Source organism: Vulpes vulpes, chromosome 6, assembly GCF_048418805.1.
Source record: "Vulpes vulpes isolate BD-2025 chromosome 6, VulVul3, whole genome shotgun sequence".
Classification (NCBI taxonomy): Eukaryota; Metazoa; Chordata; class Mammalia; order Carnivora; family Canidae; genus Vulpes; species Vulpes vulpes.
This window is the reverse complement of record NC_132785.1, coordinates 54,392,048-54,398,732: the sequence shown is the minus strand read 5'-3', so window position 1 is coordinate 54,398,732 and position 6,685 is coordinate 54,392,048.

Genomic DNA, 6,685 nt, shown 5'->3' with positions numbered 1-6,685 from the left:
GCATCTTTCAGACTTCTAGAGATCATGTGCATCAGAAGACCTCACCATGGCCCAGATGTGCAGCAAGTGCCCTGAAACTCCTAGAGCAGAACTGCAAGCCCTAATCTCACCAAATATCTGCAGATCTTGAAGAGTAGAGTGTGTGCAGTGAGAGACAGCGATACGCCAAATTTAACATGTTCTTGTGTGTGTAGCCATATCATAAGATGAAAGATTTAAGTGCAGAGAACCAACATCAGGAAGAGAGCATGACAGGGGCTTTGCACACACAGCACAACTGATGGAAGGCTGCATGTGATGTCATACCCACATGGCTGAGTGCCAGGGTTAGGAGTCTGTCGGGACTCTGAGATACAGGTGTTAAGAAGCCCCTAAATCCTTAAAATACTAATCTGAATGGTGAAAAAATAAACTGAGCCCTACAAACTTCACGACTTTAATGCAAGTTTGAATTTAGAAATGACTTAGTAAGTACTATTTGTCCAGGCAAGCAATATGCTACAGATATAGCTTGTAGAATACAGAATTAACATCCATTAAAAATCAATATCTAAATCCATCAGCATTGTGAACAAATTTGATAAAATCCCTTTTTCCTGTTTATCTGCTTATACTTTTTGGAAGTTAAGTTCATCACTGACATGGCAAATAGACTATCTTTATGCCATAGGAATAGGAGTAATAACAGATTTCATTCATCTTACTTTTTGTGTAATCCCCAGAAGGGAAGCAGGCTGGCAGAAAAAAAAATGAATCAGCTGCTATGGTTTGTATTTATTATTAAAATCTGTTACATTTTTTCCAAATGCAAATGGGTTTTTTTTTTTTAATTTTTTTTTTTTTTTTTTTTTTTTTTTTTTGCAAATGGGGTTTAAATTTGATGCCTCTTATCTTAAATCTGTTATGGCCATTACAGTTTCTGTTGTGTTAAATTACCTCTTTCTTTACTTTCTTATCCATAAAGTCCTCGTCTAGACCCTGGCTAACTAATATATTTAGATTAATGAAATGTCTTTTTTGTAGTGCTCTGACTTTCTGGCTTTGAGCCTTTCTGACTTTGAGCTAATCCTACTCTTATGCATGATCCAATCCAGAGGGATAAATGATCATAAAAGCCTCCATTTTATTCCCCACTACTTAACATTACTTGACTCCAAGTATATCCATGACCTTGCCTTATTTCTGGCTGAGATGTCTCATTTCTCAAACTCTCATCCATTCATTACCCATACTTTCTTCTCAACCCCACTTCATATGATTGCCACACTTAGAATTGTTCTCTACAGACTGGTCCATGTTTGTGTCCTTCCACACCACACAGTGCTTACTCCCAAAAAGATACCTGCAGAATGATTTCCTCACTGCAGAGATTTAATGACTCATGTGGTCCCTAGCCTCTTCTTGCAGACGCTGTCTGCAGAACCTCCTCACACTTGCTATGAGCTAATTTTATATTTTAGTGTGTGAAATCTACGTGGTCATTCTATTCCCTCTCTGAATTCCTCAACCCCACATCTGACTTCTCACTTCACTAGGATCCTTGATGATATGAGCCCAGAAGATAAGCCTTATAGTGCCTAACAACACCATGCTCTCAGCAGTTAACAAAGAACAGTATTTTCATATCACCTTCACTTCAAGACTTTAGTGAAATATTTTCCATGAAGGCCAATGAAAAACACGTTTAAAATGATTTCACATAATTTTCCAAGATTGTGACCAAGTGAACAGGGCCTGGGGTCAGAGACGTAGGGGCTTGATTTTCACTGTGGCATTTATATGTTTTGTAATTTTGAGAGATTTCTTATCTGTAAGATGCCACAAATAAAGCTCACATCTCACAGTGCTATTTTGAATATTAAGTGAAATAATGCACGTAAACAACACAGCACTGAATGGCACTGTGAAATCTCTATAGTTAGTTTTTGAGAGTCATTTCAAAGGTACTGTCACTTGTAGCTTAAAATAATGGTCCACAGGGGGGTGTGATATGATGGAATAGGTGACCTGAAGATCTGGGTCTGCCTCTTGTCTCTGGTAATTTATAGAAGCAGGAGTTTGGGTAAGCCACATAACCTCAGTTATGAAATGAAGGTATTAACAAATACATTATGGAGTTCTGGTGATGATGAAGTGATTTCTTGAGTAGGGGAATGCTTCATAAACTAGCAGGTGTTATGTAAATGTTATTGAAATATGAAGTTATTACTGACCTTATAAGAAAGAACAAGAATATGCATTTTATGTGTAATTTTTACTCAATTATATTTTGGGTTTAAGCATAGGAGTAGAAATTGCCTCTAATAATAAAAGTAAAGAAAGGAAAGCATGCATAGTGGTCAGGGGTTAGGAGGAAGATTGATTTTAATGGGAAGGCCTGCAGTATCTGTTTGTTTGTTTTTTGATACTTTGCTGCCTTGCACTGTGTGACATGGGTAAGTTTTTTCATTACTATCTTTCAGTGATGTTATACCTGTCTGTCTTGGTTCATGATCCTATGAGTCATAAAATAGCTTATTTTGAACTTACTATGAAATAGTCTTATAAAGTATTTTTCTGTTTCTTTTTTTAAAAGATTTTATTTATTTTTTTGAGATTGAGAGAGATAACAAGTGGTGGGAAGGGGCAGAGACAGAGGGAGAAGCAGACCCCCCCCACTGAGCAGGGAGGCTGATACAGGGCTTGATCTCAGGACTCTGAGATCATGACTTGAGCCAAAGGCAGACACTTAACTGACTGAGGCCCCCAGGTACCCCTTCTTATCCTGTTTCTATTCTGGTAACACACACATAAAAATCTAGTGGCTTTGACATATGATAAACATAAAAAATAAAAATTAACTAGGTCCCCTCAACATCACCAAATTATGTTTTTATTAACTTTTGGCTGTTCTTTTTAGTTTGACAACAGATGCAAACTCGCTAAAAGTCATGTAACAGTCGTGTTGCATATAGCTTCTCTTTATAGATAAAAGAATAAAGAAATAGTCTGGTAATTTAAATACTGAAAGCACACTTTGACTAATCTTTTAAATCGATAGCTCATGGTCCTTGCTTCAAGAACGTACAATTGTACAACACTGTAGAGAGCGAAGATGGTTTGCTAGAATAGATGGTTTAAGCTGTTGGGTGGGTTAGTGATTCCAGCTCTGCTCTTCTACATACACGCCAAGGACACATTGGTTTGGTCATAACAGGCGACCACAGTAAAATCACTCCAGACTTGCCATTCACCACAGTAGGCAGCCTTTTGTAGTAACTTAGATGTATTGGTGGTTAATGTCCGTTTCAGTAAGTTTGAAAAGGGATTCTAGATGTGTGTGCTTATATTAAAACATTTTACCCAGATCATAAGAATGGATATTTATCTAAATTTCAGAATTGTCATTAATTTAAAAGGACTAGAAATTTCTACGATTATCAGTACTGGATTTAGGCTCAGAATTGACATTTTCAGGGCTCTTTTAGTCATTTTTCATAATCAGAATAATGACAGTAGCATCTATGGTGACCCATATTTACTGAGGACATTTTTATTCAGAACTCCTTTAGGTTAAAAAAAAAGAAAAAGAAAAAAGAAAAAAAAAACTCCTTCAGGTGACATATGCACTCAGTTTTGTTTAAGTTTCACAATTAGCCAAATAGGTAGACACCATTATCTTTCCTATTCAGTGGAGGAGGAAATTGAGGCACAGGAAGGTAAAATAAGTAACCTATAGGGGTTTGCTGTGAAATCACTTTGAACAAAACATCACCCTTGTCAAGGAACCAAGTACCTCCAATTCTACTGTCAGTTTATTTATTTCGTTTTTATGAGTATTCTTTTAAATAAAAATAGTTTTGGAAGGGATGGTTCATTAAGCCATTGAGTTAGTTCTTATTAATTAATGCATTATGAAAGAGTCATTCCCTTGAGAATCTCAGTACACAGGGTGCCCAAAGAAGCAGATGGAATTACAAGAGAAGAAATGGGTCAGAATGAGCAAATAGGCTCATATCCTAGGTTTAGTTATTTCATACATGTGGTGCATTTATAATCTTTCTATAATGTTATATGTCATTGGACTCAATTTAAAAAACTTATAAATTATGTCAAAAAGGAGAAATGAAAGACTCAAATTAGTACAGATTAAAAAATAATCTACATAACTATAACTTACACAAATGGCTCACCCACTTATGCATGACACAGAGAGGGATTGGATGCAGAGCATATGATCAAGGCTGTCTGGGGACTTTAAGATGCTATTAGAAAGTACAGCCATGTGAGAGAATGTTGTAGCGTCCCTATATACAGAAGATGTACAACTAGCCATGAACTTCTAATAGTTTAGTTGGGTGTTCACGAATAAAGTTTTCAAGACAGTAAGCAGAAAGATATACACATATAAGGATGTGTCCGTAGGAACTGAAAAAGTGGAGCTGTGTTTACAAGTGTTTTTGCTTTAATGGAATAAGCATACGTATAGGACAATTTTGGTTTGAAATTGGAATCTTTCATTCCAGCGTCGAGTTTGTTTCTCAAAGGACTAATCACATTCAAGACTTAAATTCTAGAAGTCAGCTCCTCATGGGTTACTTTCTTGGGTAATAATTCTTGTAGACATATGGAAAATGATTTTTTGAGTCATATAAGTCAATATCTGATAAAATGGATTTAGCAGAAACTTTCCAAATATTCACCTTTTGGCTGAGGCTAAGCCTGGAGTGTTTAAAGCCCAAAAGGAGAATTTTTTGAGAAAGTTATGAATGAATGGATACTAGTTTATTATGGAAATACAATTGTAACCAAGCACTATAATGTGTCTAGACATAAGGGGCTCGGTTGCCAAAAATGAAGTGTTCTAGCTTTAAGAGAAATCCTCATGGAAAGTGCGCAAGATGTTACACGGTGAGAATTCTACCAAAGACCCATATGTGCTGCTGGCACCATTTGGAATCTGTTCCTTTTTTTAGGAAGGGATTCTTATGGATAGGCAGGAAACTATGAACTCTATTCCTTGGACATAGGCATAGGTCTGGGAAAGAAAAATACTGCGTAAAGAAAAACAGTTTGAAGAAATTTGAAGATTATTATAGTTTTCTGGTTTTATTATTTTGTTTAAGGGTATTTGACAATGCCCCTAAGCTATTGCTGTATGATGATTTTAGAAGAAACCAGTCAATGACAAATTTAGCAGTTCATTTTCCTTCCCTGACTTTTTTTTTGGGAAAGATTGTATTGCAGTCCTTCAGGTTCTCAGAGGCTTTAGTGTAAAATCCAAGGTGAAATGCCCTTATAAGGCCACAAATATGACAAAGGTCATACAGGAATCCCTTAAGATTTAGAAAGGGAATAGGATATTTTTAAGGATAATATCTTTGATGGAAAAAGAAAAACAAAATTAATGTGCACCTTAAAAATTCTTATGCCAGTAATGAACCTCACATTGATTTTGAGATCACCAACAAGACTATATTTTGGAGAGTTTGATTTCCCGGCAGTCTGTTCTCTGACGTTGCAGTTTTTGAGTGTGTGTGTGTGTGTGTGTGTCGGTGTCTGTGTGCACACTCTCGCATGCATGTGTAGATATCCAGCAATCTAATTCACTTCCAAGCTCTTATTTTTACAAATGACTTTATAAGGCTGAAAGAAGAATTATTCTCTTGCGTTTTAGAACCACTTCCAGCAGTGTGTCTCCAGAGTCAAATAGAGCTGTCTTCATCATTTTTACATATAGACTTCCTCAAACACTAAAAAGAATGATAATCGCCTAATTATAAATTCACTGTTAATATAGCCTTAGAGCTGAGAACATTTCACTCCAGTAGTTAATTTAGTCTGTGGTAAATTCTCACTGTTATTTAATGTCATTTATCACCTGCTGTTTTGTCTTACTGAGAACATCCTGCCTGCCCCACACTGTCTACAGTACATGGACCTTCTGTGACTTTAATGCGCTCAGAACAAAGGCTCCAAAGTGCTTCTATCAGGAGGATTTTGGCAACTTGCCTTAGATATATTCAAGCCATTTTGCTGCCTGTCACTCAGTGCTGTACAAATTGAACTCAGAGGAGAGGTAAAAAGGGTCTATGAGGCATTTTTTTTTCTGGGAAGAATATGCTAATAAAGCGTCATCAGCAGGAAGCAGGCTGTGTCTGAAAGAGTTTTGTCAACTCTGAATTAATTTTGTGTGTTAAGAAACACGGGGGTGCTTCTAGAGCCGGTCTGTGGTAATTAATCCTTCCTGTTTCTGGAAGAACAGAACTGTAATAAATGCAGCCCAGATTTAACAGATGTGTGCACACAATGTCTGCTTTATGAGGAGTAAAACAAAATGATGGGTACAGAACAAAAAAATATTGATTTAAAAAACTAAAACAGTATGGAAAGCACGAAGCTTGGAATTCCCAGAGTTTATGCAAATATAGTATTCCTTTAAATGTTCACAGACGTGTTTGGAAAACATCTGTCCATGGGATTGGTGCTGGGAAGAGGCTCAAGAAGACAGATGTTTCTTGTTCCTTATGAAATTGAGTAAAAAAAAAAAAAAAATTGCACACAGGCATAAGGTAAGAGGTGGAGTTCACTGTACCTAGGTGTGGTTGGAGTTGAATCCAAGTAATCAAATGGTGACCTCACCCTGGGATGAATCTCTCACTATGCTCTTCCTTGTTTTTTAGTTTTGCTTTGTTTTTCTTCCTAA